This window comes from Triturus cristatus, chromosome 8, assembly GCF_964204655.1.
Source record: "Triturus cristatus chromosome 8, aTriCri1.1, whole genome shotgun sequence".
NCBI classification, from domain to species: domain Eukaryota; kingdom Metazoa; phylum Chordata; class Amphibia; order Caudata; family Salamandridae; genus Triturus; species Triturus cristatus.
In genome coordinates, this window is record NC_140591.1 from 735,243,229 (window position 1) to 735,270,430 (window position 27,202).

At 41.7% G+C, this 27,202-nt stretch overlaps 18 non-coding genes across 18 annotated transcripts; all 18 read left to right on the forward strand.

Moving 5' to 3' along the window:
* Window positions 1-1,761: 1,761 nt before the first annotated feature.
* TRNAP-UGG (transfer RNA proline (anticodon UGG)) lies at window positions 1,762-1,833 on the forward strand. The gene has a single exon. It is a non-coding gene; the product is annotated as a tRNA-Pro (tRNA).
* A 2,325-nt stretch (window positions 1,834-4,158) lies between these two features.
* On the forward strand, window positions 4,159-4,230 carry TRNAP-UGG (transfer RNA proline (anticodon UGG)). The gene has a single exon. It is a non-coding gene; the product is annotated as a tRNA-Pro (tRNA).
* Window positions 4,231-4,502: 272 nt separating this feature from the next.
* TRNAV-CAC (transfer RNA valine (anticodon CAC)) lies at window positions 4,503-4,575 on the forward strand. Its single transcript has one exon. It is a non-coding gene; the product is annotated as a tRNA-Val (tRNA).
* Window positions 4,576-6,555: 1,980 nt separating this feature from the next.
* TRNAP-UGG (transfer RNA proline (anticodon UGG)) lies at window positions 6,556-6,627 on the forward strand. Its single transcript has one exon. It is a non-coding gene; the product is annotated as a tRNA-Pro (tRNA).
* Window positions 6,628-6,899: 272 nt separating this feature from the next.
* Window positions 6,900-6,972, forward strand: TRNAV-CAC (transfer RNA valine (anticodon CAC)). The gene has a single exon. It is a non-coding gene; the product is annotated as a tRNA-Val (tRNA).
* Window positions 6,973-8,952: 1,980 nt separating this feature from the next.
* TRNAP-UGG (transfer RNA proline (anticodon UGG)) lies at window positions 8,953-9,024 on the forward strand. The gene has a single exon. It is a non-coding gene; the product is annotated as a tRNA-Pro (tRNA).
* Window positions 9,025-9,296: 272 nt separating this feature from the next.
* On the forward strand, window positions 9,297-9,369 carry TRNAV-CAC (transfer RNA valine (anticodon CAC)). Its single transcript has one exon. It is a non-coding gene; the product is annotated as a tRNA-Val (tRNA).
* A 1,980-nt stretch (window positions 9,370-11,349) lies between these two features.
* TRNAP-UGG (transfer RNA proline (anticodon UGG)) lies at window positions 11,350-11,421 on the forward strand. The gene has a single exon. It is a non-coding gene; the product is annotated as a tRNA-Pro (tRNA).
* Window positions 11,422-11,693: 272 nt separating this feature from the next.
* Window positions 11,694-11,766, forward strand: TRNAV-CAC (transfer RNA valine (anticodon CAC)). The gene has a single exon. It is a non-coding gene; the product is annotated as a tRNA-Val (tRNA).
* Window positions 11,767-13,746: 1,980 nt separating this feature from the next.
* On the forward strand, window positions 13,747-13,818 carry TRNAP-UGG (transfer RNA proline (anticodon UGG)). The gene has a single exon. It is a non-coding gene; the product is annotated as a tRNA-Pro (tRNA).
* Window positions 13,819-16,143: 2,325 nt separating this feature from the next.
* Window positions 16,144-16,215, forward strand: TRNAP-UGG (transfer RNA proline (anticodon UGG)). The gene has a single exon. It is a non-coding gene; the product is annotated as a tRNA-Pro (tRNA).
* A 272-nt stretch (window positions 16,216-16,487) lies between these two features.
* TRNAV-CAC (transfer RNA valine (anticodon CAC)) lies at window positions 16,488-16,560 on the forward strand. Its single transcript has one exon. It is a non-coding gene; the product is annotated as a tRNA-Val (tRNA).
* Window positions 16,561-18,540: 1,980 nt separating this feature from the next.
* Window positions 18,541-18,612, forward strand: TRNAP-UGG (transfer RNA proline (anticodon UGG)). Its single transcript has one exon. It is a non-coding gene; the product is annotated as a tRNA-Pro (tRNA).
* A 272-nt stretch (window positions 18,613-18,884) lies between these two features.
* Window positions 18,885-18,957, forward strand: TRNAV-CAC (transfer RNA valine (anticodon CAC)). The gene has a single exon. It is a non-coding gene; the product is annotated as a tRNA-Val (tRNA).
* Window positions 18,958-20,937: 1,980 nt separating this feature from the next.
* Window positions 20,938-21,009, forward strand: TRNAP-UGG (transfer RNA proline (anticodon UGG)). The gene has a single exon. It is a non-coding gene; the product is annotated as a tRNA-Pro (tRNA).
* Window positions 21,010-23,334: 2,325 nt separating this feature from the next.
* On the forward strand, window positions 23,335-23,406 carry TRNAP-UGG (transfer RNA proline (anticodon UGG)). The gene has a single exon. It is a non-coding gene; the product is annotated as a tRNA-Pro (tRNA).
* A 272-nt stretch (window positions 23,407-23,678) lies between these two features.
* Window positions 23,679-23,751, forward strand: TRNAV-CAC (transfer RNA valine (anticodon CAC)). Its single transcript has one exon. It is a non-coding gene; the product is annotated as a tRNA-Val (tRNA).
* Window positions 23,752-26,065: 2,314 nt separating this feature from the next.
* On the forward strand, window positions 26,066-26,138 carry TRNAV-CAC (transfer RNA valine (anticodon CAC)). Its single transcript has one exon. It is a non-coding gene; the product is annotated as a tRNA-Val (tRNA).
* Window positions 26,139-27,202: the final 1,064 nt, after the last annotated feature.

Consider the following 27,202-nt stretch of genomic DNA (forward strand, 5'->3'; position numbering starts at 1 on the left):
AGAATTGTTGGCACCAACAGGAATCTTATTTTAGTGGAGTGTTTCTGGCTTTGAGTGCAGAGGCCCTCGGCTCAATTCCAAGATGATCCTTCTCAGGGTGATGATACAAATGCATTGTCACCTTTACGTTTAATGTCAGAATCATTTATTTCCAGTTGGTGGTGTAAGAATGTTTGCAACAGTATGGCGATTTTTCCTAGCCATGCATGAATGAAAGCATATCACTCGCCTTTAGGTGTTTTTCTAATACATTGATATTTGCATCTTCCTTCCTAGCCTGCATGTTTGACTATCTTACAGGCTGCATGTAATAAGTATCACATCAGGGCCCTTCTTCTACTCAATTCACAACTGTTCTATCACGACATAGATAAGAAAGCTGCATCTGCTTTTGTTGTGTAGTGGTAATCAGGTTTACCTGACGTGTGAAAGCCCCATGCTTTGAAAGTACACAGTAACAAAGAAACCGATGACTTTTATAATAAGGTGTCATGTGTGTCTCTTACTTTGCACAAAAAGTGCCAGAGATGACTTCATTTGCAGTTACTTGAAAAGTAGGGATTCTCCAATAAATGGTAAATGGTTGAAACAAATCTGAAGAAATGCATGACATACCTGTGTGTGTGTGTGTATGCATGTATGTATATATAGGGAGAGAGAGAGCGTCAATATAAACAGACTTTATTTCAATCAAGCTGTCTTTTCTATCCTTCAGGAGCAGAATGTTCTGATCATCAGCGCTCCAGAATGTAGTGTTTTCTTGGCAAGCATCACATATTGTGATGTGTTAGCTAAAAGTTCCATATCCTAGAGACTGATATATTCCTCTGTACTTGTACCTTGGGGATTCATCAAAACCTGGCATCATAAGCAGCTTTCTACTGCCACAGACTGGACAGCGAAACAATTTAAAATATCCCAGAAAAAGAAAATAAGCATGCTTAATCAGAGCTTTCTGGACAGGAAGGACATTTGAGCAAGTGAGGAATAAGCACTGCTTTTGTTAATTTGCATAGGCAGAATAGAGACTTCTGGGAAAAGGCCGAAATTACAGTCACAGAAAATGGCTGCATCTATAGAGAACGCTAAGAAGTGTTGGCAGCTTTTCCTCTGACCCTGGCCACTTTTACAAGCAATCCTATGATAGTCAGCAGGACCCACCCTCAAAAGGAAGGGGCATCCACTTGGACCCTTTCCACCTTTTCTAAATCTCGCCTGATCGAGCCTGATTGAGCACTGATTGAGCAGATAAGCACATGTCATTCTCATTTCAGAAAGGTATTGGTTAGCTTGCTGCTAGCAGCTCAGTTATGTTATGATGTTAGAGGCTATGCAAGGAATGCTTTAGTCCAGCGATATGCAGTTTTTATTGCGCCTTGCATTCAGCAGGAAGATCTTTAGCTTGAATCTGTGGCCTAGGTATTCACCTTGGTATTTCTTTTGGCACAAAGTGAAGGAGTATTTAAGAGAAAATGCACAATGTGTTTCTTATGTTGTTATGAACAACTTGTTACTCTTTCTCATTAAGCTTCAGCCACTGAAGAAATATATAAATAAGGGCTGACTTCCTGTAAGACGTGTCCAAAGCTGGGACGGAATAAAAGGAGACACTTGTAAATGATAGTGCTATCGTTTGAGAAAGGGTAAGTTGAGACTGACTTTCATGCGTATTCACAGACCAAGCATCATAAAGATACCAGCATGATCTTCATTGCGGGCTTAGAGCCGGTATTAGCTTTTGAGAGGTAAGAGGATTTTGAGGGCTCGTTGGTCTAGGGGTATGATTCTCGCTTTGGGTGCGAGAGGTCCCGGGTTCAAATCCCGGACGAGCCCTTTTCTTGGTACTCTTTTCAAGTTGTTTTGAAGTTTGCGTTTCAAAACCAACATCAATTTTTTCTTTGCAGTAGTGGATAATTCTTTGCTAGAGTCTCATGCTTCAGCCCTGCCCAGTCTGAGCTAATACCAAACATCTGGTCTTGCATGGCATGTACGAGCGTTCAGCTAGGGATGTCGGGCAGGTTGCATGAAAGAAATCTAAAGCCAGAGGCCCATGGAATAGCCAGTTCGGAGCAGTTTCATTACAGAAAAATCAACTGTAGGTATCTGTTTCTGTAGTGTAGTGGTTATCACGTTCGCCTCACACGCGAAAGGTCCCAGGTTCGAAACTGGGCAGAAACAGTTGTTATATTGTGTTGGCTACAATGTTGATAGGTGCCGTTTTGCCATGGAATTGTCCAAGCCCTGAAGATTATTTCATGCAATCTCGTTCCAAGAAAGGGAATTCTCTCAAAACACTAAAGTAATCGGCGTGTGGATGTATCTGTTGGTTCTCAGACCTTGCTTTCAAAAGAGCCCTGCAATCGGTTCACTGCTCACCTAGAACAAGCATTAACATGGAGAATTGTTGGCACCAACAGGAATCTTATTTTAGTGGAGTGTTTCTGGCTTTGAGTGCAGAGGCCCTCGGCTCAATTCCAAGATGATCCTTCTCAGGGTGATGATACAAATGCATTGTCACCTTTACGTTTAATGTCAGAATCATTTATTTCCAGTTGGTGGTGTAAGAATGTTTGCAACAGTATGGCGATTTTTCCTAGCCATGCATGAATGAAAGCATATCACTCGCCTTTAGGTGTTTTTCTAATACATTGATATTTGCATCTTCCTTCCTAGCCTGCATGTTTGACTATCTTACAGGCTGCATGTAATAAGTATCACATCAGGGCCCTTCTTCTACTCAATTCACAACTGTTCTATCACGACATAGATAAGAAAGCTGCATCTGCTTTTGTTGTGTAGTGGTAATCAGGTTTACCTGACGTGTGAAAGCCCCATGCTTTGAAAGTACACAGTAACAAAGAAACCGATGACTTTTATAATAAGGTGTCATGTGTGTCTCTTACTTTGCACAAAAAGTGCCAGAGATGACTTCATTTGCAGTCACTTGAAAAGTAGGGATTCTCCAATAAATGGTAAATGGTTGAAACAAATCTGAAGAAATGCATGACATACCTGTGTGTGTGTGTGTATGCATGTATGTATATATAGGGAGAGAGAGAGCGTCAATATAAACAGACTTTATTTCAATCAAGCTGTCTTTTCTATCCTTCAGGAGCAGAATGTTCTGATCATCAGCGCTCCAGAATGTAGTGTTTTCTTGGCAAGCATCACATATTGTGATGTGTTAGCTAAAAGTTCCATATCCTAGAGACTGATATATTCCTCTGTACTTGTACCTTGGGGATTCATCAAAACCTGGCATCATAAGCAGCTTTCTACTGCCACAGACTGGACAGCGAAACAATTTAAAATATCCCAGAAAAAGAAAATAAGCATGCTTAATCAGAGCTTTCTGGACAGGAAGGACATTTGAGCAAGTGAGGAATAAGCACTGCTTTTGTTAATTTGCATAGGCAGAATAGAGACTTCTGGGAAAAGGCCGAAATTACAGTCACAGAAAATGGCTGCATCTATAGAGAACGCTAAGAAGTGTTGGCAGCTTTTCCTCTGACCCTGGCCACTTTTACAAGCAATCCTATGATAGTCAGCAGGACCCACCCTCAAAAGGAAGGGGCATCCACTTGGACCCTTTCCACCTTTTCTAAATCTCGCCTGATCGAGCCTGATTGAGCACTGATTGAGCAGATAAGCACATGTCATTCTCATTTCAGAAAGGTATTGGTTAGCTTGCTGCTAGCAGCTCAGTTATGTTATGATGTTAGAGGCTATGCAAGGAATGCTTTAGTCCAGCGATATGCAGTTTTTATTGCGCCTTGCATTCAGCAGGAAGATCTTTAGCTTGAATCTGTGGCCTAGGTATTCACCTTGGTATTTCTTTTGGCACAAAGTGAAGGAGTATTTGAGAGAAAATGCACAATGTGTTTCTTATGTTGTTATGAACAACTTGTTACTCTTTCTCATTAAGCTTCAGCCACTGAAGAAATATATAAATAAGGGCTGACTTCCTGTAAGACGTGTCCAAAGCTGGGACGGAATAAAAGGAGACACTTGTAAATGATAGTGCTATCGTTTGAGAAAGGGTAAGTTGAGACTGACTTTCATGCGTATTCACAGACCAAGCATCATAAAGATACCAGCATGATCTTCATTGCGGGCTTAGAGCCGGTATTAGCTTTTGAGAGGTAAGAGGATTTTGAGGGCTCGTTGGTCTAGGGGTATGATTCTCGCTTTGGGTGCGAGAGGTCCCGGGTTCAAATCCCGGACGAGCCCTTTTCTTGGTACTCTTTTCAAGTTGTTTTGAAGTTTGCGTTTCAAAACCAACATCAATTTTTTCTTTGCAGTAGTGGATAATTCTTTGCTAGAGTCTCATGCTTCAGCCCTGCCCAGTCTGAGCTAATACCAAACATCTGGTCTTGCATGGCATGTACGAGCGTTCAGCTAGGGATGTCGGGCAGGTTGCATGAAAGAAATCTAAAGCCAGAGGCCCATGGAATAGCCAGTTCGGAGCAGTTTCATTACAGAAAAATCAACTGTAGGTATCTGTTTCTGTAGTGTAGTGGTTATCACGTTCGCCTCACACGCGAAAGGTCCCCGGTTCGAAACCGGGCAGAAACAGTTGTTATATTGTGTTGGCTACAATGTTGATAGGTGCCGTTTTGCCATGGAATTGTCCAAGCCCTGAAGATTATTTCATGCAATCTCGTTCCAAGAAAGGGAATTCTCTCAAAACACTAAAGTAATCGGCGTGTGGATGTATCTGTTGGTTCTCAGACCTTGCTTTCAAAAGAGCCCTGCAATCGGTTCACTGCTCACCTAGAACAAGCATTAACATGGAGAATTGTTGGCACCAACAGGAATCTTATTTTAGTGGAGTGTTTCTGGCTTTGAGTGCAGAGGCCCTCGGCTCAATTCCAAGATGATCCTTCTCAGGGTGATGATACAAATGCATTGTCACCTTTACGTTTAATGTCAGAATCATTTATTTCCAGTTGGTGGTGTAAGAATGTTTGCAACAGTATGGCGATTTTTCCTAGCCATGCATGAATGAAAGCATATCACTCGCCTTTAGGTGTTTTTCTAATACATTGATATTTGCATCTTCCTTCCTAGCCTGCATGTTTGACTATCTTACAGGCTGCATGTAATAAGTATCACATCAGGGCCCTTCTTCTACTCAATTCACAACTGTTCTATCACGACATAGATAAGAAAGCTGCATCTGCTTTTGTTGTGTAGTGGTAATCAGGTTTACCTGACGTGTGAAAGCCCCATGCTTTGAAAGTACACAGTAACAAAGAAACCGATGACTTTTATAATAAGGTGTCATGTGTGTCTCTTACTTTGCACAAAAAGTGCCAGAGATGACTTCATTTGCAGTTACTTGAAAAGTAGGGATTCTCCAATAAATGGTAAATGGTTGAAACAAATCTGAAGAAATGCATGACATACCTGTGTGTGTGTGTGTATGCATGTATGTATATATAGGGAGAGAGAGAGCGTCAATATAAACAGACTTTATTTCAATCAAGCTGTCTTTTCTATCCTTCAGGAGCAGAATGTTCTGATCATCAGCGCTCCAGAATGTAGTGTTTTCTTGGCAAGCATCACATATTGTGATGTGTTAGCTAAAAGTTCCATATCCTAGAGACTGATATATTCCTCTGTACTTGTACCTTGGGGATTCATCAAAACCTGGCATCATAAGCAGCTTTCTACTGCCACAGACTGGACAGCGAAACAATTTAAAATATCCCAGAAAAAGAAAATAAGCATGCTTAATCAGAGCTTTCTGGACAGGAAGGACATTTGAGCAAGTGAGGAATAAGCACTGCTTTTGTTAATTTGCATAGGCAGAATAGAGACTTCTGGGAAAAGGCCGAAATTACAGTCACAGAAAATGGCTGCATCTATAGAGAACGCTAAGAAGTGTTGGCAGCTTTTCCTCTGACCCTGGCCACTTTTACAAGCAATCCTATGATAGTCAGCAGGACCCACCCTCAAAAGGAAGGGGCATCCACTTGGACCCTTTCCACCTTTTCTAAATCTCGCCTGATCGAGCCTGATTGAGCACTGATTGAGCAGATAAGCACATGTCATTCTCATTTCAGAAAGGTATTGGTTAGCTTGCTGCTAGCAGCTCAGTTATGTTATGATGTTAGAGGCTATGCAAGGAATGCTTTAGTCCAGCGATATGCAGTTTTTATTGCGCCTTGCATTCAGCAGGAAGATCTTTAGCTTGAATCTGTGGCCTAGGTATTCACCTTGGTATTTCTTTTGGCACAAAGTGAAGGAGTATTTGAGAGAAAATGCACAATGTGTTTCTTATGTTGTTATGAACAACTTGTTACTCTTTCTCATTAAGCTTCAGCCACTGAAGAAATATATAAATAAGGGCTGACTTCCTGTAAGACGTGTCCAAAGCTGGGACGGAATAAAAGGAGACACTTGTAAATGATAGTGCTATCGTTTGAGAAAGGGTAAGTTGAGACTGACTTTCATGCGTATTCACAGACCAAGCATCATAAAGATACCAGCATGATCTTCATTGCGGGCTTAGAGCCGGTATTAGCTTTTGAGAGGTAAGAGGATTTTGAGGGCTCGTTGGTCTAGGGGTATGATTCTCGCTTTGGGTGCGAGAGGTCCCGGGTTCAAATCCCGGACGAGCCCTTTTCTTGGTACTCTTTTCAAGTTGTTTTGAAGTTTGCGTTTCAAAACCAACATCAATTTTTTCTTTGCAGTAGTGGATAATTCTTTGCTAGAGTCTCATGCTTCAGCCCTGCCCAGTCTGAGCTAATACCAAACATCTGGTCTTGCATGGCATGTACGAGCGTTCAGCTAGGGATGTCGGGCAGGTTGCATGAAAGAAATCTAAAGCCAGAGGCCCATGGAATAGCCAGTTCGGAGCAGTTTCATTACAGAAAAATCAACTGTAGGTATCTGTTTCTGTAGTGTAGTGGTTATCACGTTCGCCTCACACGCGAAAGGTCCCCGGTTCGAAACCGGGCAGAAACAGTTGTTATATTGTGTTGGCTACAATGTTGATAGGTGCCGTTTTGCCATGGAATTGTCCAAGCCCTGAAGATTATTTCATGCAATCTCGTTCCAAGAAAGGGAATTCTCTCAAAACACTAAAGTAATCGGCGTGTGGATGTATCTGTTGGTTCTCAGACCTTGCTTTCAAAAGAGCCCTGCAATCGGTTCACTGCTCACCTAGAACAAGCATTAACATGGAGAATTGTTGGCACCAACAGGAATCTTATTTTAGTGGAGTGTTTCTGGCTTTGAGTGCAGAGGCCCTCGGCTCAATTCCAAGATGATCCTTCTCAGGGTGATGATACAAATGCATTGTCACCTTTACGTTTAATGTCAGAATCATTTATTTCCAGTTGGTGGTGTAAGAATGTTTGCAACAGTATGGCGATTTTTCCTAGCCATGCATGAATGAAAGCATATCACTCGCCTTTAGGTGTTTTTCTAATACATTGATATTTGCATCTTCCTTCCTAGCCTGCATGTTTGACTATCTTACAGGCTGCATGTAATAAGTATCACATCAGGGCCCTTCTTCTACTCAATTCACAACTGTTCTATCACGACATAGATAAGAAAGCTGCATCTGCTTTTGTTGTGTAGTGGTAATCAGGTTTACCTGACGTGTGAAAGCCCCATGCTTTGAAAGTACACAGTAACAAAGAAACCGATGACTTTTATAAAAAGGTGTCATGTGTGTCTCTTACTTTGCACAAAAAGTGCCAGAGATGACTTCATTTGCAGTCACTTGAAAAGTAGGGATTCTCCAATAAATGGTAAATGGTTGAAACAAATCTGAAGAAATGCATGACATACCTGTGTGTGTGTGTGTATGCATGTATGTATATATAGGGAGAGAGAGAGCGTCAATATAAACAGACTTTATTTCAATCAAGCTGTCTTTTCTATCCTTCAGGAGCAGAATGTTCTGATCATCAGCGCTCCAGAATGTAGTGTTTTCTTGGCAAGCATCACATATTGTGATGTGTTAGCTAAAAGTTCCATATCCTAGAGACTGATATATTCCTCTGTACTTGTACCTTGGGGATTCATCAAAACCTGGCATCATAAGCAGCTTTCTACTGCCACAGACTGGACAGCGAAACAATTTAAAATATCCCAGAAAAAGAAAATAAGCATGCTTAATCAGAGCTTTCTGGACAGGAAGGACATTTGAGCAAGTGAGGAATAAGCACTGCTTTTGTTAATTTGCATAGGCAGAATAGAGACTTCTGGGAAAAGGCCGAAATTACAGTCACAGAAAATGGCTGCATCTATAGAGAACGCTAAGAAGTGTTGGCAGCTTTTCCTCTGACCCTGGCCACTTTTACAAGCAATCCTATGATAGTCAGCAGGACCCACCCTAAAAAGGAAGGGGCATCCACTTGGACCCTTTCCACCTTTTCTAAATCTCGCCTGATCGAGCCTGATTGAGCACTGATTGAGCAGATAAGCACATGTCATTCTCATTTCAGAAAGGTATTGGTTAGCTTGCTGCTAGCAGCTCAGTTATGTTATGATGTTAGAGGCTATGCAAGGAATGCTTTAGTCCAGCGATATGCAGTTTTTAATGCGCCTTGCATTCAGCAGGAAGATCTTTAGCTTGAATCTGTGGCCTAGGTATTCACCTTGGTATTTCTTTTGGCACAAAGTGAAGGAGTATTTAAGAGAAAATGCACAATGTGTTTCTTATGTTGTTATGAACAACTTGTTACTCTTTCTCATTAAGCTTCAGCCACTGAAGAAATATATAAATAAGGGCTGACTTCCTGTAAGACGTGTCCAAAGCTGGGACGGAATAAAAGGAGACACTTGTAAATGATAGTGCTATCGTTTGAGAAAGGGTAAGTTGAGACTGACTTTCATGCGTATTCACAGACCAAGCATCATAAAGATACCAGCATGATCTTCATTGCGGGCTTAGAGCCGGTATTAGCTTTTGAGAGGTAAGAGGATTTTGAGGGCTCGTTGGTCTAGGGGTATGATTCTCGCTTTGGGTGCGAGAGGTCCCGGGTTCAAATCCCGGACGAGCCCTTTTCTTGGTACTCTTTTCAAGTTGTTTTGAAGTTTGCGTTTCAAAACCAACATCAATTTTTTCTTTGCAGTAGTGGATAATTCTTTGCTAGAGTCTCATGCTTCAGCCCTGCCCAGTCTGAGCTAATACCAAACATCTGGTCTTGCATGGCATGTACGAGCGTTCAGCTAGGGATGTCGGGCAGGTTGCATGAAAGAAATCTAAAGCCAGAGGCCCATGGAATAGCCAGTTCGGAGCAGTTTCATTACAGAAAAATCAACTGTAGGTATCTGTTTCTGTAGTGTAGTGGTTATCACGTTCGCCTCACACGCGAAAGGTCCCCGGTTCGAAACCGGGCAGAAACAGTTGTTATATTGTGTTGGCTACAATGTTGATAGGTGCCGTTTTGCCATGGAATTGTCCAAGCCCTGAAGATTATTTCATGCAATCTCGTTCCAAGAAAGGGAATTCTCTCAAAACACTAAAGTAATCGGCGTGTGGATGTATCTGTTGGTTCTCAGACCTTGCTTTCAAAAGAGCCCTGCAATCGGTTCACTGCTCACCTAGAACAAGCATTAACATGGAGAATTGTTGGCACCAACAGGAATCTTATTTTAGTGGAGTGTTTCTGGCTTTGAGTGCAGAGGCCCTCGGCTCAATTCCAAGATGATCCTTCTCAGGGTGATGATACAAATGCATTGTCACCTTTACGTTTAATGTCAGAATCATTTATTTCCAGTTGGTGGTGTAAGAATGTTTGCAACAGTATGGCGATTTTTCCTAGCCATGCATGAATGAAAGCATATCACTCGCCTTTAGGTGTTTTTCTAATACATTGATATTTGCATCTTCCTTCCTAGCCTGCATGTTTGACTATCTTACAGGCTGCATGTAATAAGTATCACATCAGGGCCCTTCTTCTACTCAATTCACAACTGTTCTATCACGACATAGATAAGAAAGCTGCATCTGCTTTTGTTGTGTAGTGGTAATCAGGTTTACCTGACGTGTGAAAGCCCCATGCTTTGAAAGTACACAGTAACAAAGAAACCGATGACTTTTATAAAAAGGTGTCATGTGTGTCTCTTACTTTGCACAAAAAGTGCCAGAGATGACTTCATTTGCAGTCACTTGAAAAGTAGGGATTCTCCAATAAATGGTAAATGGTTGAAACAAATCTGAAGAAATGCATGACATACCTGTGTGTGTGTGTGTATGCATGTATGTATATATAGGGAGAGAGAGAGCGTCAATATAAACAGACTTTATTTCAATCAAGCTGTCTTTTCTATCCTTCAGGAGCAGAATGTTCTGATCATCAGCGCTCCAGAATGTAGTGTTTTCTTGGCAAGCATCACATATTGTGATGTGTTAGCTAAAAGTTCCATATCCTAGAGACTGATATATTCCTCTGTACTTGTACCTTGGGGATTCATCAAAACCTGGCATCATAAGCAGCTTTCTACTGCCACAGACTGGACAGCGAAACAATTTAAAATATCCCAGAAAAAGAAAATAAGCATGCTTAATCAGAGCTTTCTGGACAGGAAGGACATTTGAGCAAGTGAGGAATAAGCACTGCTTTTGTTAATTTGCATAGGCAGAATAGAGACTTCTGGGAAAAGGCCGAAATTACAGTCACAGAAAATGGCTGCATCTATAGAGAACGCTAAGAAGTGTTGGCAGCTTTTCCTCTGACCCTGGCCACTTTTACAAGCAATCCTATGATAGTCAGCAGGACCCACCCTCAAAAGGAAGGGGCATCCACTTGGACCCTTTCCACCTTTTCTAAATCTCGCCTGATCGAGCCTGATTGAGCACTGATTGAGCAGATAAGCACATGTCATTCTCATTTCAGAAAGGTATTGGTTAGCTTGCTGCTAGCAGCTCAGTTATGTTATGATGTTAGAGGCTATGCAAGGAATGCTTTAGTCCAGCGATATGCAGTTTTTATTGCGCCTTGCATTCAGCAGGAAGATCTTTAGCTTGAATCTGTGGCCTAGGTATTCACCTTGGTATTTCTTTTGGCACAAAGTGAAGGAGTATTTGAGAGAAAATGCACAATGTGTTTCTTATGTTGTTATGAACAACTTGTTACTCTTTCTCATTAAGCTTCAGCCACTGAAGAAATATATAAATAAGGGCTGACTTCCTGTAAGACGTGTCCAAAGCTGGGACGGAATAAAAGGAGACACTTGTAAATGATAGTGCTATCGTTTGAGAAAGGGTAAGTTGAGACTGACTTTCATGCGTATTCACAGACCAAGCATCATAAAGATACCAGCATGATCTTCATTGCGGGCTTAGAGCCGGTATTAGCTTTTGAGAGGTAAGAGGATTTTGAGGGCTCGTTGGTCTAGGGGTATGATTCTCGCTTTGGGTGCGAGAGGTCCCGGGTTCAAATCCCGGACGAGCCCTTTTCTTGGTACTCTTTTCAAGTTGTTTTGAAGTTTGCGTTTCAAAACCAACATCAATTTTTTCTTTGCAGTAGTGGATAATTCTTTGCTAGAGTCTCATGCTTCAGCCCTGCCCAGTCTGAGCTAATACCAAACATCTGGTCTTGCATGGCATGTACGAGCGTTCAGCTAGGGATGTCGGGCAGGTTGCATGAAAGAAATCTAAAGCCAGAGGCCCATGGAATAGCCAGTTCGGAGCAGTTTCATTACAGAAAAATCAACTGTAGGTATCTGTTTCTGTAGTGTAGTGGTTATCACGTTCGCCTCACACGCGAAAGGTCCCCGGTTCGAAACCGGGCAGAAACAGTTGTTATATTGTGTTGGCTACAATGTTGATAGGTGCCGTTTTGCCATGGAATTGTCCAAGCCCTGAAGATTATTTCATGCAATCTCGTTCCAAGAAAGGGAATTCTCTCAAAACACTAAAGTAATCGGCGTGTGGATGTATCTGTTGGTTCTCAGACCTTGCTTTCAAAAGAGCCCTGCAATCGGTTCACTGCTCACCTAGAACAAGCATTAACATGGAGAATTGTTGGCACCAACAGGAATCTTATTTTAGTGGAGTGTTTCTGGCTTTGAGTGCAGAGGCCCTCGGCTCAATTCCAAGATGATCCTTCTCAGGGTGATGATACAAATGCATTGTCACCTTTACGTTTAATGTCAGAATCATTTATTTCCAGTTGGTGGTGTAAGAATGTTTGCAACAGTATGGCGATTTTTCCTAGCCATGCATGAATGAAAGCATATCACTCGCCTTTAGGTGTTTTTCTAATACATTGATATTTGCATCTTCCTTCCTAGCCTGCATGTTTGACTATCTTACAGGCTGCATGTAATAAGTATCACATCAGGGCCCTTCTTCTACTCAATTCACAACTGTTCTATCACGACATAGATAAGAAAGCTGCATCTGCTTTTGTTGTGTAGTGGTAATCAGGTTTACCTGACGTGTGAAAGCCCCATGCTTTGAAAGTACACAGTAACAAAGAAACCGATGACTTTTATAAAAAGGTGTCATGTGTGTCTCTTACTTTGCACAAAAAGTGCCAGAGATGACTTCATTTGCAGTCACTTGAAAAGTAGGGATTCTCCAATAAATGGTAAATGGTTGAAACAAATCTGAAGAAATGCATGACATACCTGTGTGTGTGTGTGTATGCATGTATGTATATATAGGGAGAGAGAGAGCGTCAATATAAACAGACTTTATTTCAATCAAGCTGTCTTTTCTATCCTTCAGGAGCAGAATGTTCTGATCATCAGCGCTCCAGAATGTAGTGTTTTCTTGGCAAGCATCACATATTGTGATGTGTTAGCTAAAAGTTCCATATCCTAGAGACTGATATATTCCTCTGTACTTGTACCTTGGGGATTCATCAAAACCTGGCATCATAAGCAGCTTTCTACTGCCACAGACTGGACAGCGAAACAATTTAAAATATCCCAGAAAAAGAAAATAAGCATGCTTAATCAGAGCTTTCTGGACAGGAAGGACATTTGAGCAAGTGAGGAATAAGCACTGCTTTTGTTAATTTGCATAGGCAGAATAGAGACTTCTGGGAAAAGGCCGAAATTACAGTCACAGAAAATGGCTGCATCTATAGAGAACGCTAAGAAGTGTTGGCAGCTTTTCCTCTGACCCTGGCCACTTTTACAAGCAATCCTATGATAGTCAGCAGGACCCACCCTAAAAAGGAAGGGGCATCCACTTGGACCCTTTCCACCTTTTCTAAATCTCGCCTGATCGAGCCTGATTGAGCACTGATTGAGCAGATAAGCACATGTCATTCTCATTTCAGAAAGGTATTGGTTAGCTTGCTGCTAGCAGCTCAGTTATGTTATGATGTTAGAGGCTATGCAAGGAATGCTTTAGTCCAGCGATATGCAGTTTTTAATGCACCTTGCATTCAGCAGGAAGATCTTTAGCTTGAATCTGTGGCCTAGGTATTCACCTTGGTATTTCTTTTGGCACAAAGTGAAGGAGTATTTAAGAGAAAATGCACAATGTGTTTCTTATGTTGTTATGAACAACTTGTTACTCTTTCTCATTAAGCTTCAGCCACTGAAGAAATATATAAATAAGGGCTGACTTCCTGTAAGACGTGTCCAAAGCTGGGACGGAATAAAAGGAGACACTTGTAAATGATAGTGCTATCGTTTGAGAAAGGGTAAGTTGAGACTGACTTTCATGCGTATTCACAGACCAAGCATCATAAAGATACCAGCATGATCTTCATTGCGGGCTTAGAGCCGGTATTAGCTTTTGAGAGGTAAGAGGATTTTGAGGGCTCGTTGGTCTAGGGGTATGATTCTCGCTTTGGGTGCGAGAGGTCCCGGGTTCAAATCCCGGACGAGCCCTTTTCTTGGTACTCTTTTCAAGTTGTTTTGAAGTTTGCGTTTCAAAACCAACATCAATTTTTTCTTTGCAGTAGTGGATAATTCTTTGCTAGAGTCTCATGCTTCAGCCCTGCCCAGTCTGAGCTAATACCAAACATCTGGTCTTGCATGGCATGTACGAGCGTTCAGCTAGGGATGTCGGGCAGGTTGCATGAAAGAAATCTAAAGCCAGAGGCCCATGGAATAGCCAGTTCGGAGCAGTTTCATTACAGAAAAATCAACTGTAGGTATCTGTTTCTGTAGTGTAGTGGTTATCACGTTCGCCTCACACGCGAAAGGTCCCAGGTTCGAAACCGGGCAGAAACAGTTGTTATATTGTGTTGGCTACAATGTTGATAGGTGCCGTTTTGCCATGGAATTGTCCAAGCCCTGAAGATTATTTCATGCAATCTCGTTCCAAGAAAGGGAATTCTCTCAAAACACTAAAGTAATCGGCGTGTGGATGTATCTGTTGGTTCTCAGACCTTGCTTTCAAAAGAGCCCTGCAATCGGTTCACTGCTCACCTAGAACAAGCATTAACATGGAGAATTGTTGGCACCAACAGGAATCTTATTTTAGTGGAGTGTTTCTGGCTTTGAGTGCAGAGGCCCTCGGCTCAATTCCAAGATGATCCTTCTCAGGGTGATGATACAAATGCATTGTCACCTTTACGTTTAATGTCAGAATCATTTATTTCCAGTTGGTGGTGTAAGAATGTTTGCAACAGTATGGCGATTTTTCCTAGCCATGCATGAATGAAAGCATATCACTCGCCTTTAGGTGTTTTTCTAATACATTGATATTTGCATCTTCCTTCCTAGCCTGCATGTTTGACTATCTTACAGGCTGCATGTAATAAGTATCACATCAGGGCCCTTCTTCTACTCAATTCACAACTGTTCTATCACGACATAGATAAGAAAGCTGCATCTGCTTTTGTTGTGTAGTGGTAATCAGGTTTACCTGACGTGTGAAAGCCCCATGCTTTGAAAGTACACAGTAACAAAGAAACCGATGACTTTTATAATAAGGTGTCATGTGTGTCTCTTACTTTGCACAAAAAGTGCCAGAGATGACTTCATTTGCAGTCACTTGAAAAGTAGGGATTCTCCAATAAATGGTAAATGGTTGAAACAAATCTGAAGAAATGCATGACATACCTGTGTGTGTGTGTGTATGCATGTATGTATATATAGGGAGAGAGAGAGCGTCAATATAAACAGACTTTATTTCAATCAAGCTGTCTTTTCTATCCTTCAGGAGCAGAATGTTCTGATCATCAGCGCTCCAGAATGTAGTGTTTTCTTGGCAAGCATCACATATTGTGATGTGTTAACTAAAAGTTCCATATCCTAGAGACTGATATATTCCTCTGTACTTGTACCTTGGGGATTCATCAAAACCTGGCATCATAAGCAGCTTTCTACTGCCACAGACTGGACAGCGAAACAATTTAAAATATCCCAGAAAAAGAAAATAAGCATGCTTAATCAGAGCTTTCTGGACAGGAAGGACATTTGAGCAAGTGAGGAATAAGCACTGCTTTTGTTAATTTGCATAGGCAGAATAGAGACTTCTGGGAAAAGGCCGAAATTACAGTCACAGAAAATGGCTGCATCTATAGAGAACGCTAAGAAGTGTTGGCAGCTTTTCCTCTGACCCTGGCCACTTTTACAAGCAATCCTATGATAGTCAGCAGGACCCACCCTCAAAAGGAAGGGGCATCCACTTGGACCCTTTCCACCTTTTCTAAATCTCGCCTGATCGAGCCTGATTGAGCACTGATTGAGCAGATAAGCACATGTCATTCTCATTTCAGAAAGGTATTGGTTAGCTTGCTGCTAGCAGCTCAGTTATGTTATGATGTTAGAGGCTATGCAAGGAATGCTTTAGTCCAGCGATATGCAGTTTTTATTGCGCCTTGCATTCAGCAGGAAGATCTTTAGCTTGAATCTGTGGCCTAGGTATTCACCTTGGTATTTCTTTTGGCACAAAGTGAAGGAGTATTTGAGAGAAAATGCACAATGTGTTTCTTATGTTGTTATGAACAACTTGTTACTCTTTCTCATTAAGCTTCAGCCACTGAAGAAATATATAAATAAGGGCTGACTTCCTGTAAGACGTGTCCAAAGCTGGGACGGAATAAAAGGAGACACTTGTAAATGATAGTGCTATCGTTTGAGAAAGGGTAAGTTGAGACTGACTTTCATGCGTATTCACAGACCAAGCATCATAAAGATACCAGCATGATCTTCATTGCGGGCTTAGAGCCGGTATTAGCTTTTGAGAGGTAAGAGGATTTTGAGGGCTCGTTGGTCTAGGGGTATGATTCTCGCTTTGGGTGCGAGAGGTCCCGGGTTCAAATCCCGGACGAGCCCTTTTCTTGGTACTCTTTTCAAGTTGTTTTGAAGTTTGCGTTTCAAAACCAACATCAATTTTTTCTTTGCAGTAGTGGATAATTCTTTGCTAGAGTCTCATGCTTCAGCCCTGCCCAGTCTGAGCTAATACCAAACATCTGGTCTTGCATGGCATGTACGAGCGTTCAGCTAGGGATGTCGGGCAGGTTGCATGAAAGAAATCTAAAGCCAGAGGCCCATGGAATAGCCAGTTCGGAGCAGTTTCATTACAGAAAAATCAACTGTAGGTATCTGTTTCTGTAGTGTAGTGGTTATCACGTTCGCCTCACACGCGAAAGGTCCCCGGTTCGAAACCGGGCAGAAACAGTTGTTATATTGTGTTGGCTACAATGTTGATAGGTGCCGTTTTGCCATGGAATTGTCCAAGCCCTGAAGATTATTTCATGCAATCTCGTTCCAAGAAAGGGAATTCTCTCAAAACACTAAAGTAATCGGCGTGTGGATGTATCTGTTGGTTCTCAGACCTTGCTTTCAAAAGAGCCCTGCAATCGGTTCACTGCTCACCTAGAACAAGCATTAACATGGAGAATTGTTGGCACCAACAGGAATCTTATTTTAGTGGAGTGTTTCTGGCTTTGAGTGCAGAGGCCCTCGGCTCAATTCCAAGATGATCCTTCTCAGGGTGATGATACAAATGCATTGTCACCTTTACGTTTAATGTCAGAATCATTTATTTCCAGTTGGTGGTGTAAGAATGTTTGCAACAGTATGGCGATTTTTCCTAGCCATGCATGAATGAAAGCATATCACTCGCCTTTAGGTGTTTTTCTAATACATTGATATTTGCATCTTCCTTCCTAGCCTGCATGTTTGACTATCTTACAGGCTGCATGTAATAAGTATCACATCAGGGCCCTTCTTCTACTCAATTCACAACTGTTCTATCACGACATAGATAAGAAAGCTGCATCTGCTTTTGTTGTGTAGTGGTAATCAGGTTTACCTGACGTGTGAAAGCCCCATGCTTTGAAAGTACACAGTAACAAAGAAACCGATGACTTTTATAATAAGGTGTCATGTGTGTCTCTTACTTTGCACAAAAAGTGCCAGAGATGACTTCATTTGCAGTCACTTGAAAAGTAGGGATTCTCCAATAAATGGTAAATGGTTGAAACAAATCTGAAGAAATGCATGACATACCTGTGTGTGTGTGTGTATGCATGTATGTATATATAGGGAGAGAGAGAGCGTCAATATAAACAGACTTTATTTCAATCAAGCTGTCTTTTCTATCCTTCAGGAGCAGAATGTTCTGATCATCAGCGCTCCAGAATGTAGTGTTTTCTTGGCAAGCATCACATATTGTGATGTGTTAGCTAAAAGTTCCATATCCTAGAGACTGATATATTCCTCTGTACTTGTACCTTGGGGATTCATCAAAACCTGGCATCATAAGCAGCTTTCTACTGCCACAGACTGGACAGCGAAACAATTTAAAATATCCCAGAAAAAGAAAATAAGCATGCTTAATCAGAGCTTTCTGGACAGGAAGGACATTTGAGCAAGTGAGGAATAAGCACTGCTTTTGTTAATTTGCATAGGCAGAATAGAGACTTCTGGGAAAAGGCCGAAATTACAGTCACAGAAAATGGCTGCATCTATAGAGAACGCTAAGAAGTGTTGGCAGCTTTTCCTCTGACCCTGGCCACTTTTACAAGCAATCCTATGATAGTCAGCAGGACCCACCCTCAAAAGGAAGGGGCATCCACTTGGACCCTTTCCACCTTTTCTAAATCTCGCCTGATCGAGCCTGATTGAGCACTGATTGAGCAGATAAGCACATGTCATTCTCATTTCAGAAAGGTATTGGTTAGCTTGCTGCTAGCAGCTCAGTTATGTTATGATGTTAGAGGCTATGCAAGGAATGCTTTAGTCCAGCGATATGCAGTTTTTATTGCGCCTTGCATTCAGCAGGAAGATCTTTAGCTTGAATCTGTGGCCTAGGTATTCACCTTGGTATTTCTTTTGGCACAAAGTGAAGGAGTATTTGAGAGAAAATGCACAATGTGTTTCTTATGTTGTTATGAACAACTTGTTACTCTTTCTCATTAAGCTTCAGCCACTGAAGAAATATATAAATAAGGGCTGACTTCCTGTAAGACGTGTCCAAAGCTGGGACGGAATAAAAGGAGACACTTGTAAATGATAGTGCTATCGTTTGAGAAAGGGTAAGTTGAGACTGACTTTCATGCGTATTCACAGACCAAGCATCATAAAGATACCAGCATGATCTTCATTGCGGGCTTAGAGCCGGTATTAGCTTTTGAGAGGTAAGAGGATTTTGAGGGCTCGTTGGTCTAGGGGTATGATTCTCGCTTTGGGTGCGAGAGGTCCCGGGTTCAAATCCCGGACGAGCCCTTTTCTTGGTACTCTTTTCAAGTTGTTTTGAAGTTTGCGTTTCAAAACCAACATCAATTTTTTCTTTGCAGTAGTGGATAATTCTTTGCTAGAGTCTCATGCTTCAGCCCTGCCCAGTCTGAGCTAATACCAAACATCTGGTCTTGCATGGCATGTACGAGCGTTCAGCTAGGGATGTCGGGCAGGTTGCATGAAAGAAATCTAAAGCCAGAGGCCCATGGAATAGCCAGTTCGGAGCAGTTTCATTACAGAAAAATCAACTGTAGGTATCTGTTTCTGTAGTGTAGTGGTTATCACGTTCGCCTCACACGCGAAAGGTCCCCGGTTCGAAACCGGGCAGAAACAGTTGTTATATTGTGTTGGCTACAATGTTGATAGGTGCCGTTTTGCCATGGAATTGTCCAAGCCCTGAAGATTATTTCATGCAATCTCGTTCCAAGAAAGGGAATTCTCTCAAAACACTAAAGTAATCGGCGTGTGGATGTATCTGTTGGTTCTCAGACCTTGCTTTCAAAAGAGCCCTGCAATCGGTTCACTGCTCACCTAGAACAAGCATTAACATGGAGAATTGTTGGCACCAACAGGAATCTTATTTTAGTGGAGTGTTTCTGGCTTTGAGTGCAGAGGCCCTCGGCTCAATTCCAAGATGATCCTTCTCAGGGTGATGATACAAATGCATTGTCACCTTTACGTTTAATGTCAGAATCATTTATTTCCAGTTGGTGGTGTAAGAATGTTTGCAACAGTATGGCGATTTTTCCTAGCCATGCATGAATGAAAGCATATCACTCGCCTTTAGGTGTTTTTCTAATACATTGATATTTGCATCTTCCTTCCTAGCCTGCATGTTTGACTATCTTACAGGCTGCATGTAATAAGTATCACATCAGGGCCCTTCTTCTACTCAATTCACAACTGTTCTATCACGACATAGATAAGAAAGCTGCATCTGCTTTTGTTGTGTAGTGGTAATCAGGTTTACCTGACGTGTGAAAGCCCCATGCTTTGAAAGTACACAGTAACAAAGAAACCGATGACTTTTATAAAAAGGTGTCATGTGTGTCTCTTACTTTGCACAAAAAGTGCCAGAGATGACTTCATTTGCAGTCACTTGAAAAGTAGGGATTCTCCAATAAATGGTAAATGGTTGAAACAAATCTGAAGAAATGCATGACATACCTGTGTGTGTGTGTGTATGCATGTATGTATATATAGGGAGAGAGAGAGCGTCAATATAAACAGACTTTATTTCAATCAAGCTGTCTTTTCTATCCTTCAGGAGCAGAATGTTCTGATCATCAGCGCTCCAGAATGTAGTGTTTTCTTGGCAAGCATCACATATTGTGATGTGTTAGCTAAAAGTTCCATATCCTAGAGACTGATATATTCCTCTGTACTTGTACCTTGGGGATTCATCAAAACCTGGCATCATAAGCAGCTTTCTACTGCCACAGACTGGACAGCGAAACAATTTAAAATATCCCAGAAAAAGAAAATAAGCATGCTTAATCAGAGCTTTCTGGACAGGAAGGACATTTGAGCAAGTGAGGAATAAGCACTGCTTTTGTTAATTTGCATAGGCAGAATAGAGACTTCTGGGAAAAGGCCGAAATTACAGTCACAGAAAATGGCTGCATCTATAGAGAACGCTAAGAAGTGTTGGCAGCTTTTCCTCTGACCCTGGCCACTTTTACAAGCAATCCTATGATAGTCAGCAGGACCCACCCTAAAAAGGAAGGGGCATCCACTTGGACCCTTTCCACCTTTTCTAAATCTCGCATGATCGAGCCTGATTGAGCACTGATTGAGCAGATAAGCACATGTCATTCTCATTTCAGAAAGGTATTGGTTAGCTTGCTGCTAGCAGCTCAGTTATGTTATGATGTTAGAGGCTATGCAAGGAATGCTTTAGTCCAGCGATATGCAGTTTTTAATGCACCTTGCATTCAGCAGGAAGATCTTTAGCTTGAATCTGTGGCCTAGGTATTCACCTTGGTATTTCTTTTGGCACAAAGTGAAGGAGTATTTAAGAGAAAATGCACAATGTGTTTCTTATGTTGTTATGAACAACTTGTTACTCTTTCTCATTAAGCTTCAGCCACTGAAGAAATATATAAATAAGGGCTGACTTCCTGTAAGACGTGTCCAAAGCTGGGACGGAATAAAAGGAGACACTTGTAAATGATAGTGCTATCGTTTGAGAAAGGGTAAGTTGAGACTGACTTTCATGCGTATTCACAGACCAAGCATCATAAAGATACCAGCATGATCTTCATTGCGGGCTTAGAGCCGGTATTAGCTTTTGAGAGGTAAGAGGATTTTGAGGGCTCGTTGGTCTAGGGGTATGATTCTCGCTTTGGGTGCGAGAGGTCCCGGGTTCAAATCCCGGACGAGCCCTTTTCTTGGTACTCTTTTCAAGTTGTTTTGAAGTTTGCGTTTCAAAACCAACATCAATTTTTTCTTTGCAGTAGTGGATAATTCTTTGCTAGAGTCTCATGCTTCAGCCCTGCCCAGTCTGAGCTAATACCAAACATCTGGTCTTGCATGGCATGTACGAGCGTTCAGCTAGGGATGTCGGGCAGGTTGCATGAAAGAAATCTAAAGCCAGAGGCCCATGGAATAGCCAGTTCGGAGCAGTTTCATTACAGAAAAATCAACTGTAGGTATCTGTTTCTGTAGTGTAGTGGTTATCACGTTCGCCTCACACGCGAAAGGTCCCAGGTTCGAAACCGGGCAGAAACAGTTGTTATATTGTGTTGGCTACAATGTTGATAGGTGCCGTTTTGCCATGGAATTGTCCAAGCCCTGAAGATTATTTCATGCAATCTCGTTCCAAGAAAGGGAATTCTCTCAAAACACTAAAGTAATCGGCGTGTGGATGTATCTGTTGGTTCTCAGACCTTGCTTTCAAAAGAGCCCTGCAATCGGTTCACTGCTCACCTAGAACAAGCATTAACATGGAGAATTGTTGGCACCAACAGGAATCTTATTTTAGTGGAGTGTTTCTGGCTTTGAGTGCAGAGGCCCTCGGCTCAATTCCAAGATGATCCTTCTCAGGGTGATGATACAAATGCATTGTCACCTTTACGTTTAATGTCAGAATCATTTATTTCCAGTTGGTGGTGTAAGAATGTTTGCAACAGTATGGCGATTTTTCCTAGCCATGCATGAATGAAAGCATATCACTCGCCTTTAGGTGTTTTTCTAATACATTGATATTTGCATCTTCCTTCCTAGCCTGCATGTTTGACTATCTTACAGGCTGCATGTAATAAGTATCACATCAGGGCCCTTCTTCTACTCAATTCACAACTGTTCTATCACGACATAGATAAGAAAGCTGCATCTGCTTTTGTTGTGTAGTGGTAATCAGGTTTACCTGACGTGTGAAAGCCCCATGCTTTGAAAGTACACAGTAACAAAGAAACCGATGACTTTTATAATAAGGTGTCATGTGTGTCTCTTACTTTGCACAAAAAGTGCCAGAGATGACTTCATTTGCAGTCACTTGAAAAGTAGGGATTCTCCAATAAATGGTAAATGGTTGAAACAAATCTGAAGAAATGCATGACATACCTGTGTGTGTGTGTGTATGCATGTATGTATATATAGGGAGAGAGAGAGCGTCAATATAAACAGACTTTATTTCAATCAAGCTGTCTTTTCTATCCTTCAGGAGCAGAATGTTCTGATCATCAGCGCTCCAGAATGTAGTGTTTTCTTGGCAAGCATCACATATTGTGATGTGTTAGCTAAAAGTTCCATATCCTAGAGACTGATATATTCCTCTGTACTTGTACCTTGGGGATTCATCAAAACCTGGCATCATAAGCAGCTTTCTACTGCCACAGACTGGACAGCGAAACAATTTAAAATATCCCAGAAAAAGAAAATAAGCATGCTTAATCAGAGCTTTCTGGACAGGAAGGACATTTGAGCAAGTGAGGAATAAGCACTGCTTTTGTTAATTTGCATAGGCAGAATAGAGACTTCTGGGAAAAGGCCGAAATTACAGTCACAGAAAATGGCTGCATCTATAGAGAACGCTAAGAAGTGTTGGCAGCTTTTCCTCTGACCCTGGCCACTTTTACAAGCAATCCTATGATAGTCAGCAGGACCCACCCTCAAAAGGAAGGGGCATCCACTTGGACCCTTTCCACCTTTTCTAAATCTCGCCTGATCGAGCCTGATTGAGCACTGATTGAGCAGATAAGCACATGTCATTCTCATTTCAGAAAGGTATTGGTTAGCTTGCTGCTAGCAGCTCAGTTATGTTATGATGTTAGAGGCTATGCAAGGAATGCTTTAGTCCAGCGATATGCAGTTTTTATTGCGCCTTGCATTCAGCAGGAAGATCTTTAGCTTGAATCTGTGGCCTAGGTATTCACCTTGGTATTTCTTTTGGCACAAAGTGAAGGAGTATTTGAGAGAAAATGCACAATGTGTTTCTTATGTTGTTATGAACAACTTGTTACTCTTTCTCATTAAGCTTCAGCCACTGAAGAAATATATAAATAAGGGCTGACTTCCTGTAAGACGTGTCCAAAGCTGGGACGGAATAAAAGGAGACACTTGTAAATGATAGTGCTATCGTTTGAGAAAGGGTAAGTTGAGACTGACTTTCATGCGTATTCACAGACCAAGCATCATAAAGATACCAGCATGATCTTCATTGCGGGCTTAGAGCCGGTATTAGCTTTTGAGAGGTAAGAGGATTTTGAGGGCTCGTTGGTCTAGGGGTATGATTCTCGCTTTGGGTGCGAGAGGTCCCGGGTTCAAATCCCGGACGAGCCCTTTTCTTGGTACTCTTTTCAAGTTGTTTTGAAGTTTGCGTTTCAAAACCAACATCAATTTTTTCTTTGCAGTAGTGGATAATTCTTTGCTAGAGTCTCATGCTTCAGCCCTGCCCAGTCTGAGCTAATACCAAACATCTGGTCTTGCATGGCATGTACGAGCGTTCAGCTAGGGATGTCGGGCAGGTTGCATGAAAGAAATCTAAAGCCAGAGGCCCATGGAATAGCCAGTTCGGAGCAGTTTCATTACAGAAAAATCAACTGTAGGTATCTGTTTCTGTAGTGTAGTGGTTATCACGTTCGCCTCACACGCGAAAGGTCCCCGGTTCGAAACCGGGCAGAAACAGTTGTTATATTGTGTTGGCTACAATGTTGATAGGTGCCGTTTTGCCATGGAATTGTCCAAGCCCTGAAGATTATTTCATGCAATCTCGTTCCAAGAAAGGGAATTCTCTCAAAACACTAAAGTAATCGGCGTGTGGATGTATCTGTTGGTTCTCAGACCTTGCTTTCAAAAGAGCCCTGCAATCGGTTCACTGCTCACCTAGAACAAGCATTAACATGGAGAATTGTTGGCACCAACAGGAATCTTATTTTAGTGGAGTGTTTCTGGCTTTGAGTGCAGAGGCCCTCGGCTCAATTCCAAGATGATCCTTCTCAGGGTGATGATACAAATGCATTGTCACCTTTACGTTTAATGTCAGAATCATTTATTTCCAGTTGGTGGTGTAAGAATGTTTGCAACAGTATGGCGATTTTTCCTAGCCATGCATGAATGAAAGCATATCACTCGCCTTTAGGTGTTTTTCTAATACATTGATATTTGCATCTTCCTTCCTAGCCTGCATGTTTGACTATCTTACAGGCTGCATGTAATAAGTATCACATCAGGGCCCTTCTTCTACTCAATTCACAACTGTTCTATCACGACATAGATAAGAAAGCTGCATCTGCTTTTGTTGTGTAGTGGTAATCAGGTTTACCTGACGTGTGAAAGCCCCATGCTTTGAAAGTACACAGTAACAAAGAAACCGATGACTTTTATAAAAAGGTGTCATGTGTGTCTCTTACTTTGCACAAAAAGTGCCAGAGATGACTTCATTTGCAGTCACTTGAAAAGTAGGGATTCTCCAATAAATGGTAAATGGTTGAAACAAATCTGAAGAAATGCATGACATACCTGTGTGTGTGTGTGTATGCATGTATGTATATATAGGGAGAGAGAGAGCGTCAATATAAACAGACTTTATTTCAATCAAGCTGTCTTTTCTATCCTTCAGGAGCAGAATGTTCTGATCATCAGCGCTCCAGAATGTAGTGTTTTCTTGGCAAGCATCACATATTGTGATGTGTTAGCTAAAAGTTCCATATCCTAGAGACTGATATATTCCTCTGTACTTGTACCTTGGGGATTCATCAAAACCTGGCATCATAAGCAGCTTTCTACTGCCACAGACTGGACAGCGAAACAATTTAAAATATCCCAGAAAAAGAAAATAAGCATGCTTAATCAGAGCTTTCTGGACAGGAAGGACATTTGAGCAAGTGAGGAATAAGCACTGCTTTTGTTAATTTGCATAGGCAGAATAGAGACTTCTGGGAAAAGGCCGAAATTACAGTCACAGAAAATGGCTGCATCTATAGAGAACGCTAAGAAGTGTTGGCAGCTTTTCCTCTGACCCTGGCCACTTTTACAAGCAATCCTATGATAGTCAGCAGGACCCACCCTAAAAAGGAAGGGGCATCCACTTGGACCCTTTCCACCTTTTCTAAATCTCGCCTGATTGAGCACTGATTGAGCAGATAAGCACATGTCATTCTCATTTCAGAAAGGTATTGGTTAGCTTGCTGCTAGCAGCTCAGTTATGTTATGATGTTAGAGGCTATGCAAGGAATGCTTTAGTCCAGCGATATGCAGTTTTTATTGCGCCTTGCATTCAGCAGGAAGATCTTTAGCTTGAATCTGTGGCCTAGGTATTCACCTTGGTATTTCTTTTGGCACAAAGTGAAGGAGTATTTGAGAGAAAATGCACAATGTGTTTCTTATGTTGTTATGAACAACTTGTTACTCTTTCTCATTAAGCTTCAGCCACTGAAGAAATATATAAATAAGGGCTGACTTCCTGTAAGACGTGTCCAAAGCTGGGACGGAATAAAAGGAGACACTTGTAAATGATAGTGCTATCGTTTGAGAAAGGGTAAGTTGAGACTGACTTTCATGCGTATTCACAGACCAAGCATCATAAAGATACCAGCATGATCTTCATTGCGGGCTTAGAGCCGGTATTAGCTTTTGAGAGGTAAGAGGATTTTGAGGGCTCGTTGGTCTAGGGGTATGATTCTTGCTTTGGGTGCGAGAGGTCCCGGGTTCAAATCCCGGACGAGCCCTTTTCTTGGTACTCTTTTCAAGTTGTTTTGAAGTTTGCGTTTCAAAACCAACATCAATTTTTTCTTTGCAGTAGTGGATAATTCTTTGCTAGAGTCTCATGCTTCAGCCCTGCCCAGTCTGAGCTAATACCAAACATCTGGTCTTGCATGGCATGTACGAGCGTTCAGCTAGGGATGTCGGGCAGGTTGCATGAAAGAAATCTAAAGCCAGAGGCCCATGGAATAGCCAGTTCGGAGCAGTTTCATTACAGAAAAATCAACTGTATGTATCTGTTTCTGTAGTGTAGTGGTTATCACGTTCGCCTCACACGCGAAAGGTCCCCGGTTCGAAACCGGGCAGAAACAGTTGTTATATTGTGTTGGCTACAATGTTGATAGGTGCCGTTTTGCCATGGAATTGTCCAAGCCCTGAAGATTATTTCATGCAATCTCGTTCCAAGAAAGGGAATTCTCTCAAAACACTAAAGTAATCGGCGTGTGGATGTATCTGTTGGTTCTCAGACCTTGCTTTCAAAAGAGCCCTGCAATCGGTTCACTGCTCACCTAGAACAAGCATTAACATGGAGAATTGTTGGCACCAACAGGAATCTTATTTTAGTGGAGTGTTTCTGGCTTTGAGTGCAGAGGCCCTCGGCTCAATTCCAAGATGATCCTTCTCAGGGTGATGATACAAATGCATTGTCACCTTTACGTTTAATGTCAGAATCATTTATTTCCAGTTGGTGGTGTAAGAATGTTTGCAACAGTATGGCGATTTTTCCTAGCCATGCATGAATGAAAGCATATCACTCGCCTTTAGGTGTTTTTCTAATACATTGATATTTGCATCTTCCTTCCTAGCCTGCATGTTTGACTATCTTACAGGCTGCATGTAATAAGTATCACATCAGGGCCCTTCTTCTACTCAATTCACAACTGTTCTATCACGACATAGATAAGAAAGCTGCATCTGCTTTTGTTGTGTAGTGGTAATCAGGTTTACCTGACGTGTGAAAGCCCCATGCTTTGAAAGTACACAGTAACAAAGAAACCGATGACTTTTATAAAAAGGTGTCATGTGTGTCTCTTACTTTGCACAAAAAGTGCCAGAGATGACTTCATTTGCAGTCACTTGAAAAGTAGGGATTCTCCAATAAATGGTAAATGGTTGAAACAAATCTGAAGAAATGCATGACATACCTGTGTGTGTGTGTGTATGCATGTATGTATATATAGGGAGAGAGAGAGCGTCAATATAAACAGACTTTATTTCAATCAAGCTGTCTTTTCTATCCTTCAGGAGCAGAATGTTCTGATCATCAGCGCTCCAGAATGTAGTGTTTTCTTGGCAAGCATCACATATTGTGATGTGTTAGCTAAAAGTTCCATATCCTAGAGACTGATATATTCCTCTGTACTTGTACCTTGGG